Raw genomic sequence first — 12,548 nt, forward strand, 5'->3', positions numbered from 1 at the left:
TGACACTGCATCCTCACAGCATCCCATCAGCTGGCACCATTTTGATCGGTCCCATCACTGGTGGTGTTAACTTTGATCATGGGTTGGAAGCGGACATCACTAGGACACCACTTCAATCGCTGCATCACCCTTCCAGGTGCAAAAAGAACACGGCTGCAAATCCTGGGCGAAATGTCCCCTGTGTTCCACACCAACTCAGAACTGTGCGGGGAAAGGAGTCTGGGACCCTAGGTTCAGCCTTGCGCAATTTACGTTGACCAATACAAATCCACCCCAGTCTGTCTAGCTTCACTTCCAAGTAAAGCCAAGAGCAGAGTCGGCCTGACATAATTCAACCAACAACACACAACCAAATACATGCTACCCTCTCCCCAGAAGGTGACGTAAAGTCCCTTTATCCACCTCTGGGTGATGTTCAGCCCTCTTCCAACTGAGTCACACCCCCCTTATGTATCCTGTAACTTACATGCCGACGTAGAAAGATAACTACTATTAACACATATTATGATAGACGGTGAGTGAGAGAGAGAAGAGAAGAGAAAAAAAATCGGTTCATATGTACACAAATATATTTGTGTAAAAATGAGGGTGAAATTATTATAGTTCTCTTTTCTGCACATGGTCACATGGCCATAACTACTGCTTATCTTCTTACACTGCCCATATTCTTTCGTCCTCCACTGCCAGGTGGAGTCAGATCTCTGAGGGTACACATTTTGATTACTGCTTTGAATCTGCTACCATTGTGGCAAGTGTGACCAAATTGTCTTTGGGGATTAAGTGTGTGGAATCGGGACTTCCCTGGTGGTGCAGTGGTTAAGAATCCGCCTGCCAATGCAGGGGACATGGGTTCAATCCCTGGTCTGGGAAGATCCCACATACCATGGAGCAACTAAGCCTGTGCGCCACAACTACTGAGCCTGCGCTCTAGAGCCGTGAGCCACAACTGCTGAGCCCATGAGTCACAACTACTGAAGCCCGCACACCTAGAGCCCGTGCTCTGCAACAAGAGAAGACACCACAGTGAGAAGCCTGTGTACCGCAGCAAAGAGTAGCCCCAACTCGCCGCAACTAGAGAAAGCCCGCGTGCAGCAACGAAGACCCAATGCAGCCAAAATATAAATAAATAAAATAAAAAAAATTGTGTGGAATCGAAATGGAGCAGGACCCCTATGGTCCTTGCCCCCCATATCCTCAACCTGCCTTTTGTCTGTGGAAAAATAAGTTTAATCAGAGAATTGAGAAAATGCAGAAACAAAGGAAAACAGTCCAACAAGACTAAATAATAATAGTTTAGTCGTTAAGCAAAGTCAAGGGCCTTTAGCTCCCCCTCAAGGGCTATAGATAATATACTGAGCCATATCCTTTGAGCTGTCTTCTAGACACTAAAACCCCACCAGGTGGAAGAAGAAAACTACATGATGACCAGACTGTAGCCATGATGTAAGCTGCCACAATTCCAAAAGCTGGCCTCAAAGTAATGGGAACAGAACTTCCCTGGTGGCGCAGTGGATAAGAATCTGCTTGCCAATGCAGGGAACACAGGTTCGATCCCTGGTCAGGGAAGATCCCACATGCCGCGGAGCAACTAAGCCTGTGCGCCACAACTACGGAGCCTGCACTCTAGAGCCTGCGAGCCACAACTACTGAAGCCTGCACACCTAGAGCTCTTCAACAAGAGAAGCCACCGCAGTGAGAAGCCTGCGCACCACAACGAAGATTAGCCCCCGCTCGCCGCAACTAGAGAAAGCCCACACGCAGCAACAAAGACCCAATGCAGCCAAAATTATAAATAAATAAAAGAAATGGGAACAAACTGACCCTGGAACTGAAGGGGTTTTTTTTTTGTTTGTTTGTTTGTTTTGTGATACGCGGGCCTCTCACTGTTGTGGCCTCTCCCGTTGCGGAGCACAGGCTCCGAACGCGCAGGCTCAGCGGCCACGGCTCACGGGCCCAGCCGCTCTGCGGCATGTGGGATCTTCCTGGACCGGGGCACGAACCCATGTCCCCTGCATCGGCAGGGGGACTCTCAACCACTGCGCCACCGGGGAAGCCCACTGTCCCATGTTAGGGAAGTTTTCGACTACAACCCCTTCAAATATTTTCTCAGATCCTTTCTCTTTCTATTCTTCTGGGACCCCTATAATTCGAATGCTGGTGCATTTAGTGTTGTCCCAGGGGTCTCTGAGACGGTCCTCATTTCTTTTCATTCTTTTTTCTTTATTCTGCTCCTTGGCAGTTGTTTTTTTAAGTGGGGTATAGTTGCTTTACAATGTTGTGTTAGTTTCTGCTGTACAATGAAGTGAATCAGCTATATGTGTACATATATCTCCTCCCTCTGGCACCTCCCTCCTCCTGCCCATCCCACCCATCTAGGTCACCACAGAGCACCGAGTTGAGCTTCCTATGCTATACAGCAGGTTCCCTGTTCTCTGTTTTACACAGGGTAGTGCATATATGTCAATCCCAATCTCCCAATTCACCCCAGCCCCCTTCCCCCACCCACCGTGTCCACATGTCCATTCTCTATGTCTGCATCCCTATTCCTGCCCTGCAAATAGGTTCATGTGTACCATTTTTCTAGATTCCACATATATGTGTTAATATACGATATTTGTTTTTCTCTTTCTTACTTCACTCTGTATGACAGAGCTCTGGGTCCATCCATGTCTCTGCAAATGACCCAGTTATGTTCCTTTTTATGGCTGAGTAATATTCCATTGTATATATGTACAATGGAATATTATGTAATTTATTTGGCTGTGCCAGGTCTTAGTTGCGGCATGCGGGCTCTTAGTTGTGGCATGTGGGCTCTAGTTCCCTGATCAGGGGTCAAACCTGGGCCCCCTGCATTGGGAGCATGGAGTCTTAACTACTGGACTACCAGGGAAGTCCCTATACCACATCTTCTTTATCCATGCATCTGTCAGTGGTTGCTTCCATGCCCTGGCTATTGTAAATAGTGCTGCAATGAACATTGGGGTGCATGTGTCTTGTTTTTGTTAATAAATTTATTTATTTTTATGTATTTATTTTTGGCTGCGTTGGGTCTTTGTTGCTGCGTGCGGGCTTTCTCTAGTTGCAGCGAGCGGGGGCTACTCTTCATTGTGGTGCGCGGGCTTTTCATTGTGGTGGCTTCTCTTGTTGTGGAGCATGGGTTCTAGGGCATGGGGCTTCAGTAGTTTTGGTGCACAGACTCAGTAGTTGTGGCTCATGGGCTCTAGAGCGCAGGCTCAGTAGTTGTGGCACACGGGCTTAGTTGCTCCTTGGCATGTGGGATCCTCCCAGACCAGGGCTCGAACCCATGTCCCTTGCATTGGCAGGTGGATTCTTAACCACTGTGCCACCAGGGAGGCCCTATGGGTTTGTTTTTGTAGGTCTTTTTCTTCTCTTGTGTTTCCTGCCTTGAGAAGTTCCTTTAGCATTTGTTGTAAAGCTGGTTTTGTGGTGCTGAATTCTCTTAGCTTTTGCTTGTCTGTAATGCTTTTGATTTCTTCATCAAATCTGAATGGTCTCCTTGCTGGGTAGAGTAATCCTGGTTGTAGGTTTTTCCCTTTCATTACTTTAAACATATCCTGCCACTCTCTTCTGGCCTGAAGAGTTTCTGCTGAAAAATCAGCTGATAACTTTACGGGGATTCCCTTGCATGTTAGTTTTTGCTTTTCCCTTGCTGCTTTTAATATTTTTTCCTTAAATTTAATTTTTGTTAGTTTGATTAATATGTATCTCGGCGTGTTTCTCCTTGGGTTTATCCTGTATGGGACTCTCTGTGTTTCCTGGACTTGGGTGGCTATTTCCTGTCCCATGTTAGGGAAGTTTTCGACTACAACCCCTTCAAATATTTTCTCAGATCCTTTCTCTTTCTGTTCTTCTGGGACCCCTATAATTCGAATGCTGGTGCATTTAGTGTTGTCCCAGAGGTCTCTGAGACGGTCCTCATTTCTTTTCATTCTTTTTTCTTTATTCTGCTCCTTGGCAGTTGTTTCCACCATTCTATCTTCCAGCTCACTTATCTGTCCTTCTGCCTCAGTTACTCTGCTATTGATTGCTTCTAGTGTATTTTTCATTTCAGTTATTGTGTTGTTCATCACTGTTTGTTCTTTATTTCTTCTAGGTCCTCGTTAAACATTTCTTGTATTTTCTCGATCCGTACCTCCATTCTATTTCTGAGATTTTAGATCATCTTTACTATCATTACTCTGAATTCTCTTTCAGGTAGGTTGCCTATTTCCTCTTCATTTATTTGGTCTTATAGGTTTTTACCTTTATCCTTCGTCTGTAACATACTTTTTTGTCGTCTCATCCTTTTTGTGTGTGTGTGTAACAGGTGGGGCTGTGTTCCTGTCTTGCTGCTTGTTTGGCCTGAGGCGTCCAGCACTGGAGTTTGCAGGCAGTTGGGTGGAGCCAGGTCTTGGTGCTGAGATGAGGACTTCCGGGAGACCTCACACCAATTAATATTCCCTGGCACCTGAAGTTCTCTGTTAGGCTAGCAGCTTTGACTTTGTACTCCCACCATAGGAGCTTAGGCCCGACTTCTGGCCTGGGAATCAAGACCTGCACAAGCTGTACAGCATGGCAGAAAAAAAAAACAAAAAACACAAACAGGGAAGAGCAGAACAATAACAAATAATAAAAAATAAAATAAAATTAGAAAAATAAAAATTATATTAGAAAAAATAACAATAAAAATGAAACAACAAAACAGAACCACAACAGCAAAAAAATAAAAAATAAAATAAAGAAAAAGATTATAAAAGATTTAAAAAATAAAATAAAATAGGGACTTCCCTGGTGGTCCAGTGGCTAAGACTCCGCGCTCCCAATGCAGGGGGCCTGGGTTCGATCCCTGGTCAGGGAACTAGATCCTGTGTGCTGCAACTAAGAGTTCACGTGCCACAACTAAAGATCCCGCATGCCGCAACGAAGATCCTACACATGGCAACGAAGATCCCGTGTGCAGCAACTAAGACCCAACACAGCCAAATAAATAAATAAATAAATATTTTTTAAAAATACTTTATAAATAATAAAATAATTGTTTTTACATCTTTATTGGAATATAATTGCTTTACAATTGTGTGTTAGTTTCTGCTTTATAACAAAGTGAATCAGTTATACATATACAAATGTTCCCGTATCTCTTCCCTCTTGCTTCTCCCTCCCTCCCACCCTCCCTATCCCACCCCTCTAGGGGGTCACAAAGCACCAGCTGATCTCCCTGTGCTATGCGGCTGCTTCCCACTAGCTATCTACCTTACGTTTGGTAGTGTATATATGTCCATGCCTCTCTCTCACTTTGTCACAGCTCACCCTTCCCCCTCCCCATATCCTCAAGTCCATTCTCTAGTAGGTCTGTGTCTTTATTCCTGTCTTACCCCTAGGTTCTTCATGACATTTTTTTCCCTTAGATTCCATATATATGTGTTAGCATACGGTATTTGTCTTTCTCTTTCTGACTTACTTCACTCTGTATGACAGACTCTAGGTCCATCCACCTCACTACAAATAACGCAATTTCGTTTCTTTCTGTGGCTGAGGAGTATTCCCTGGTGCCTCCTCTATCAGTGTCCTTGCCCCCATGGTGAGCTACAGCCTATCCCTGCCTCCCCAGTAGGCCTCCAAGACCTCTAGGTAGGTCTCTGGACCCGCTGTGTCAGCCCTACCTCTGCGTGTTTTCCTCTCACCAGTGTCTATTCCTGAAGTTGGCCCGGAGCACACGTGCCTGTACAGGCCAGCTGGGGCTCAGGCCAGCTGGGGCTCAGGCCCCCACAGGTGTGCCTGCAGGGGCCGGTGCAGCCGGAGGAGGCCTTGGAGGGGGGGTGGCACTCAGCCTGCCTGGACCCACATGGCCAGAGGAGGCCCTGTCAGGGGCCTGACCTCAGGCTGCCAGGACCTGCGTGGCCAGAGGAGGCTTTGGCGGAGGCAGAACTCAGCACTGGGACCTATGCAGCCCGTGGAGGCCTTGTGGGGGGGCGGCACTCAGGCCCTCTGGGACCTGCGCAGCCGGAGGAGGCCCTGGCTGGGTCAGGGCTCAGGCCCGGGGACCCACGTGGCCGAAGGGGGGCCCAGGGGGTGGGGGTTCAGGCCTGGGACCCCAGCAGGCTCACCAGAGCCCGAGTGGGCAGGGGAGATGCTAGCTGCGTTCCCCTCTGATCCCCCAATCCCCCAAAGGTCCCTCTCTGTCCCCGCTGATCCCCTCGCCATGAGTGGGCCCCTCCAAGTGTGGGAATGTCTCCCCTCCCCCAGCTCCCCCTCAGGGGCGCTGGTCCTGTCCTGCCTCCACTTTTCTTTCCCCCCTCTTTCCCTCCCACGTTCTACCTTGTCAGCCAGGATTCCTCCTATCCACTTAGGTGTCTGAGGTTTCGCACCAATGCCTAGTACGTGCCCTTGGAACTGAAGATTAACTGTACTTAAAACAATCAAGATGACGCTGATCAGACCACTGATGACCAATTTCAAGATGACGGTCAGAGCTGACTGTGCTGTTTCTGCATGTAGCCCCCTCCCTTCACCTATAAAAACTCTTGCCAACTAATCGTCAGCGGCAGGGAGTTGGCCTTTGGACAGGAATCCGCCCTCCTCCCCAGGTTGCCAGCCTCTAAAATAAAGCAAACTTTCCTTTCCACCAAACTTGCCTCTTTATTGGCTTTAGAACACAAACCCCGCTTTCGGTAATAGAATTGAGGGAACCTCAGCCACAGCTGGAGTCTGGGCAGGCCTGTGGGGGAGCTCTCATGCCCGCCACGCATGCCCATGACCCAGACGGGAAAGACAGCTGCCTCTACTTACTGCCCCTCAGGAGGAGGAAATCTTTCTGCCCAGACAGCCCAGCCAATCAGAGACTGCCACAGCCCAACCAATGGGAAGCCTCCATACTGTGGACTCGCAGCTCCTCCAATGTACTCTGGTTACCACGGCCCCTCCTCACACTCCCTCCTTCCCCTATAAAAGCAAGTTTCCCTTCCTTGTTCTCTGGATTTGCCTCTGGTTCCCTGTAGCTTGCATTTCTGGAGTCACCATTCCTCTGGCTATTCCAGAACAAACCTGCTTTTGCTGGTGAAACAGGCTAGTCTATTTATTTTAAAATTTACTTTTATTATTTTTGGCTGTGTTGGGTTTTCGTTGTTGCACATGGGCTCTCTCTCTATTTGCCGTGAGCGGGGGCCACTGTTTGTTGCGGTGCATGGGCTTCTCATTGCGGTGGCCTCTCGTTGCAGAGCTCTAGGCACACAGGCTTCAGTAGTTGTGGCACGCGGGCTCAGTAGTTGTGACTTGCAGGCTCTAGAGCACAGGCTCAGTAGTTGTGGCACACAGGCTTAGTTGCTCCGCAGCATGTGGGATCTTCCCAGACCAGGGCTCGAACCCGTGTCCCCTTCATTGGCAGGAGGATTCCCAACCACTGCGCCACCAGGGAAGCCCTGGCTAGTCTATTTTTAAAGTTGACAAGTACTACCCCTTGGCCCTTGTCACCCTGGGATCCCATCACCCACAGCTCGATGGAAGCTTTGGCCACTGTAAGCTCTGACCTACAGAGAAGAGCCCCACAGGGCCCTGAGGACGCTGGGGCCCCACTCATGAATTTATTTCTCAGAAGTGTGGTGAAAAGTGCATCTTCCAGGCTCTCTGGGGTGGGCGAGCAGGTCTCACATGATAAGTCCACTCTAACATTTGATCTCTCAGCACCTTAGGACCCCCTGCTCTACCATCTGCTATGGACGTTCTGACATTTTCAGTTTGTTTAGAGTTGCCGTCGTGGGGTCCAGGTTTGCCAACCAACCAAGCACACCAGCAGAGCGCCCCAACTGCTTGCAGTCACCCACGGACCCAAGAGCCCTGCTAAGTGAGCCCACATCTACCTTCACCTTCATGCAACTTCCTGTTCCTTCGACACTGGTCCTACACCCTGAGGATACATTCTCCTCATTTCTGTGGATATAAATCGCTCAGCTGTCCAGTTCTTCCCGTGTGCCTCACAGACCTTCACGGGTCACACTTTCTACGTTACCGTCACCCTCTAGGCCCCCCTGAGACTTGCCTCTGGTTGAGGGTCTGGAGAGGGAGAGGCAGTGGGCTGTGTGCTCGAAAGGACCAGCAGTTCCCTGCAAGACAGCAACCTCAGGGTGGGCGGTTTCCGGTTCCTCGGGCAAAGGGCGACTGAGCGCCAGGGAAGGTGGCTGGAAGGGCTGCTTCCACCAGGAAAGGGAAACCAGCGACACTTAGTGGTTCCAAGCGTCCCCCCATGGGTCCCCATCTCACTGTTCCAGGTCCCATTCATTGCCAATTGATGCTGCAGCTTTAAAACAGGGTCCCTGCAGGGCCAGGAATTCAATTTGTGCTTTAATTCAGCATGAGATTTTGGGTGGGATTTTGGAAATCTTCCCCTGCAACTACTGAGGACCCGGGTTTCTTCCAGGGCCACCCCAGACACTTTCAGTCCCTTAAGCAGGCCTTGGGCTGGGAGTGTTCCTTCCCCCTATGTCTCCAGTACACTTAGCAGCAACCGGCCGGTCCTACTATCCTTGAGTTGAGGAGTGCCACAGATGACGGGAAACATCGTGCAGAATGCAACCCACCACTCCAGCAAGCAGGGGCTGGGCCAGGCCTGGGCCCCAGCCTTTCTCCAGCGAGTCTCCCTGAGCCCAGGAGCAGGGGGCGGTGTAGGGAGGGCTGGGGAAGGGAAAGGGCTGTGTGAGGAGAAGCAGATGCCAACAGACCCATGAGGGGACCATCAGGAGAGGGGCAGAAGGACATGAGACCTGAGGGTCTCACACACAGCACACTCTCAACACACACACCCCACACCACACACACCACACACACCACACACACCACACCACACACACACCACACACCACGCACACCACACACACCACACACCACACACACACCACACACACCACAGACACCACACACCACAGACACCACAGACACCACACACCACACACACCACACACACACCACACACACCACACACACTACACACCACACACCACACACACCACACCACACACCACACACCACACACACCACACACCACACCACACACCACACACACCACACCACACACCACACACACACCACACACACCACACACACCACACACACCACACACACACCACACACACCACACACACTACACACCACACACCACAGACACCACACACCACACACCACACACACCACACACACCACACACCACATGCACCACACACACCACACACACCACACACACCACACACAACACACCACACACACCACACACACCACACACACCACGCACACCACGCACACCACGCACACCACACACACCACACACACCACACACACCACACACCACACACCACACACCACACACCCCACACACCACACACCACACACACCACACACACCACACACACCACACACCACACACCACACACACCACACACACCACACACACCACACACCACACCACACACCACACACACCACACCACACACACCACACACACCACACACCACACACACCACATACCACACACCACACACACAACACACACCACACACACCACACACCACACACACCACACACACCACACCACACACACACCACACACACCACACCACACACACACCACACACACCACACACCACGCACACCACACACACACCACACACACCACACACACCACACACCACAGACACCACAGACACCACACACCACACACCACACACACCACACACACCACACACACACCACACACACCACACACACCACACACACCACACACCACACACCACAGACACCACACACCACACACCATACCACACACCACACACACCACACCACACACACCACACACCACACACACCACACACCACACACCACACACACCACACACCACACACACCACACACCACACACCACACACACCACACACCACACACACCACACACCACACACACCACACACACCACACACACCACAGACACCACACACACCACACACACCACAGACACCACACACCACACACCACACACACCACAGCACACACACCACACACCACATGCACCACACACACCACACACACCACAGCACACACACCACCCAGACGCCTGCCCCCACAGCTGCGTTGCTGGCTGCTTTTCTATTCCTCTCATTCTGGGTGCTTCATTCTCCAGAACCGTCCCTCCAGGGGCTGCCCTCTGCCCTGGGGCCAGAGGCCATGGCCCTGCAGCCAAGGGGCAGGGGTGGGGGTGCAAAATGCCCCCCCCCAACACAGTTGGTGGCCCATGTGCTCCTGACATCGCTCATCAGAGTCTCCAAAAGGAAAGTCCTTGGCTCCTCATTGAACCAATGTAAGTGGCCACCGTAAGCTTGCTTGTGCTCTGTGCCCGTGATGCTCTAGCTTGTGTGGCAAACCCCAGCCCTCTTGCATCAGGTGTATTTAAAGAATTGACTTTACCAGAGAGGTGTGGTCCTGGCCTCGTCTCCTGGGGTGGGATCTCCAGGACCCACGTCGTCCTGCCTGATGGGAGCATGTCGGTTGCCTGGAGCCTTGGCCACCTGCTGGTCCAGTGTGTGACTTGTGCCCAGGGCTTTGGGACACGCACATCAGTTCTGACTCTGGGAAGGGCTGGGTCTAAAGGATGGCCAGCCACAGGGGCAGAAGGTGATGAGGCCCCAATAGAAACTAAAGGTCTGGGAGAGCCTCCTTGGGTGGCAGTACTCCGTGTGTGTTGTCACACGTCAGGGCTCTGCCGGGAGAGGACAGCGGAAGCTCTGTGTTCGGACCTCCCAGATTCCACCCTCTATGTCTCTTCCTTTGGCAGATTCCCTGTATCCTTTTGCTGTAATAAAACTGTAATCACAGGTAGAGCACATCTGAGCAGGGGTCGGGGTGGGGCTGGGGCTGGCCGCGGTCCGGGACAAGCGGCCTCTGAGGGGAAGGGGCCCCCTCAAAGGGCCAGCCCTCGGGCACCTGCTGGGAAAGGCTGGGATCCAGGCTGAGCGCAAGAACGGCCACAGGGCTCTCAGGGAGGGCCGTGCGCCCAGCAGAGCAGGGATGGGGGTGCACGACAGGGGTGCCTGGGAAGCAGGCCAGGCCCCACCCTGCTGCCCAGGCTGGACAGGGCTTGATGCCACCTAGAAAATTCCACGTGGACTGTACCCTCTGGACCTGGAAATCAAGCCTGTCTCCCAAACAAGGGCGCCTGGGTGCAGCCAGGGTCAGGGGTGGGTGGGGCTCTCCCATGCCCCATCCGGACGGCGCCCCGTTTTGCTGTTCGGTCTGAGCCCGTAGCTCCTCTCTGAGCTGCAGTGTCTCTGCTGTGCCACCTGACCCCACCCAGAGCCACAGCCGTGGTCCCAGCTCTGCCCACTGCTCAGTCCGGAGCCCCTACTTGCTCCAAACCCTTCCTTGTCCTCCACTGCTTGCCTGGGGCCCACCTCCTGGCCCACTGGTTCTACTGCATGAAGAGCCTTTGATCTGCTTGTATCCCTGTGTTCCTCTCCCAAAGGCCAGGTCACCTTTGCTCACTGCCCAGCTCCTGCCCTGCTTAGACCTGCAAGTCTCCCTGCTGGCCCCCCTTCACCTTCTGGCTTCTGGGCCCAGCTGGGGTGTCAGCAACCTCAAGGGTCACCCCTTTGGACTCACGCACTACTGGTACGAATCTCACACTTCCATCTGCTCCGTCACTTGCAGTCACCTGAACCCTGGGAGGGCAGGGGCCGCTCTCTCCATTACTGTTTCCCTAGCAGTTGGGAGAGAGTGTGTTTCCAACGTGTGTCTACAGAGTGAATGAATGAATGAATGAATGACACATTCTAAAACAAGGGGGACAGCCAACGTGTAGCCACACAGAACTGTGTGGGCCGTGAGCTGTGCCTGCCCAGGGAGCTTGCGATCGAGAGGGCGGGAAGGAACGGGAACAGGGGCGTGAGTTCCGATAACAGCAGTCAAGTCTTCCACCCCTGAGCCCCTAGCCTGGCCCACGTCCAAGACGGGTGGAAATGGCTTTATTATTGTCAATAGGACTGTTATCAAGAGAGCACTGTTGGGCTTCCCTGGTGGCGCACTGGTTGAGAGTCCGCCTGCCGATGCAGGGGACACGGGTTCGTGCCCCGGTCTGGGAGGATCCCACATGCCGCGGAGTGGCTGGACCCGTGAGCCATGGCCGCTGAGCCTGCGCGTCCGGAACGGGAGACGCCACAACAGTGAGAGGCCCGCGTACCGCAAAAAAAAAAAAAAAAAGAGAGCACCGTTGACAGTGAGGCCTCTTAGACACAGGGCATGAACCCTTAAGAGGAGATTAAGAGGACCTGAACCCCATAGAGCACAGGGGGACTTCCCAAATGAAGCAAGAGGCAGGTGCAGCTGAGGGAAAGCGTAAGGGGGCCCTGGGAAGGAGAGAAAAACTGTACAGGTCACTGAGCGCAGGTCACCATTCCTGTCACCATTCATGTGTGCCTGCTTGGGCACATGCACATGTGAGCGCATGCACACACACAGGGAGACACATGGACACATATGGGTGTAGGCACACGTGAGCACGCACACGAGCACGCAT

The sequence above is a fragment of the Grampus griseus genome (assembly GCF_964374135.1).
Source record: "Grampus griseus genome assembly, chromosome: 20".
In the NCBI taxonomy this organism is placed as follows: Eukaryota; Metazoa; Chordata; class Mammalia; order Artiodactyla; family Delphinidae; genus Grampus; species Grampus griseus.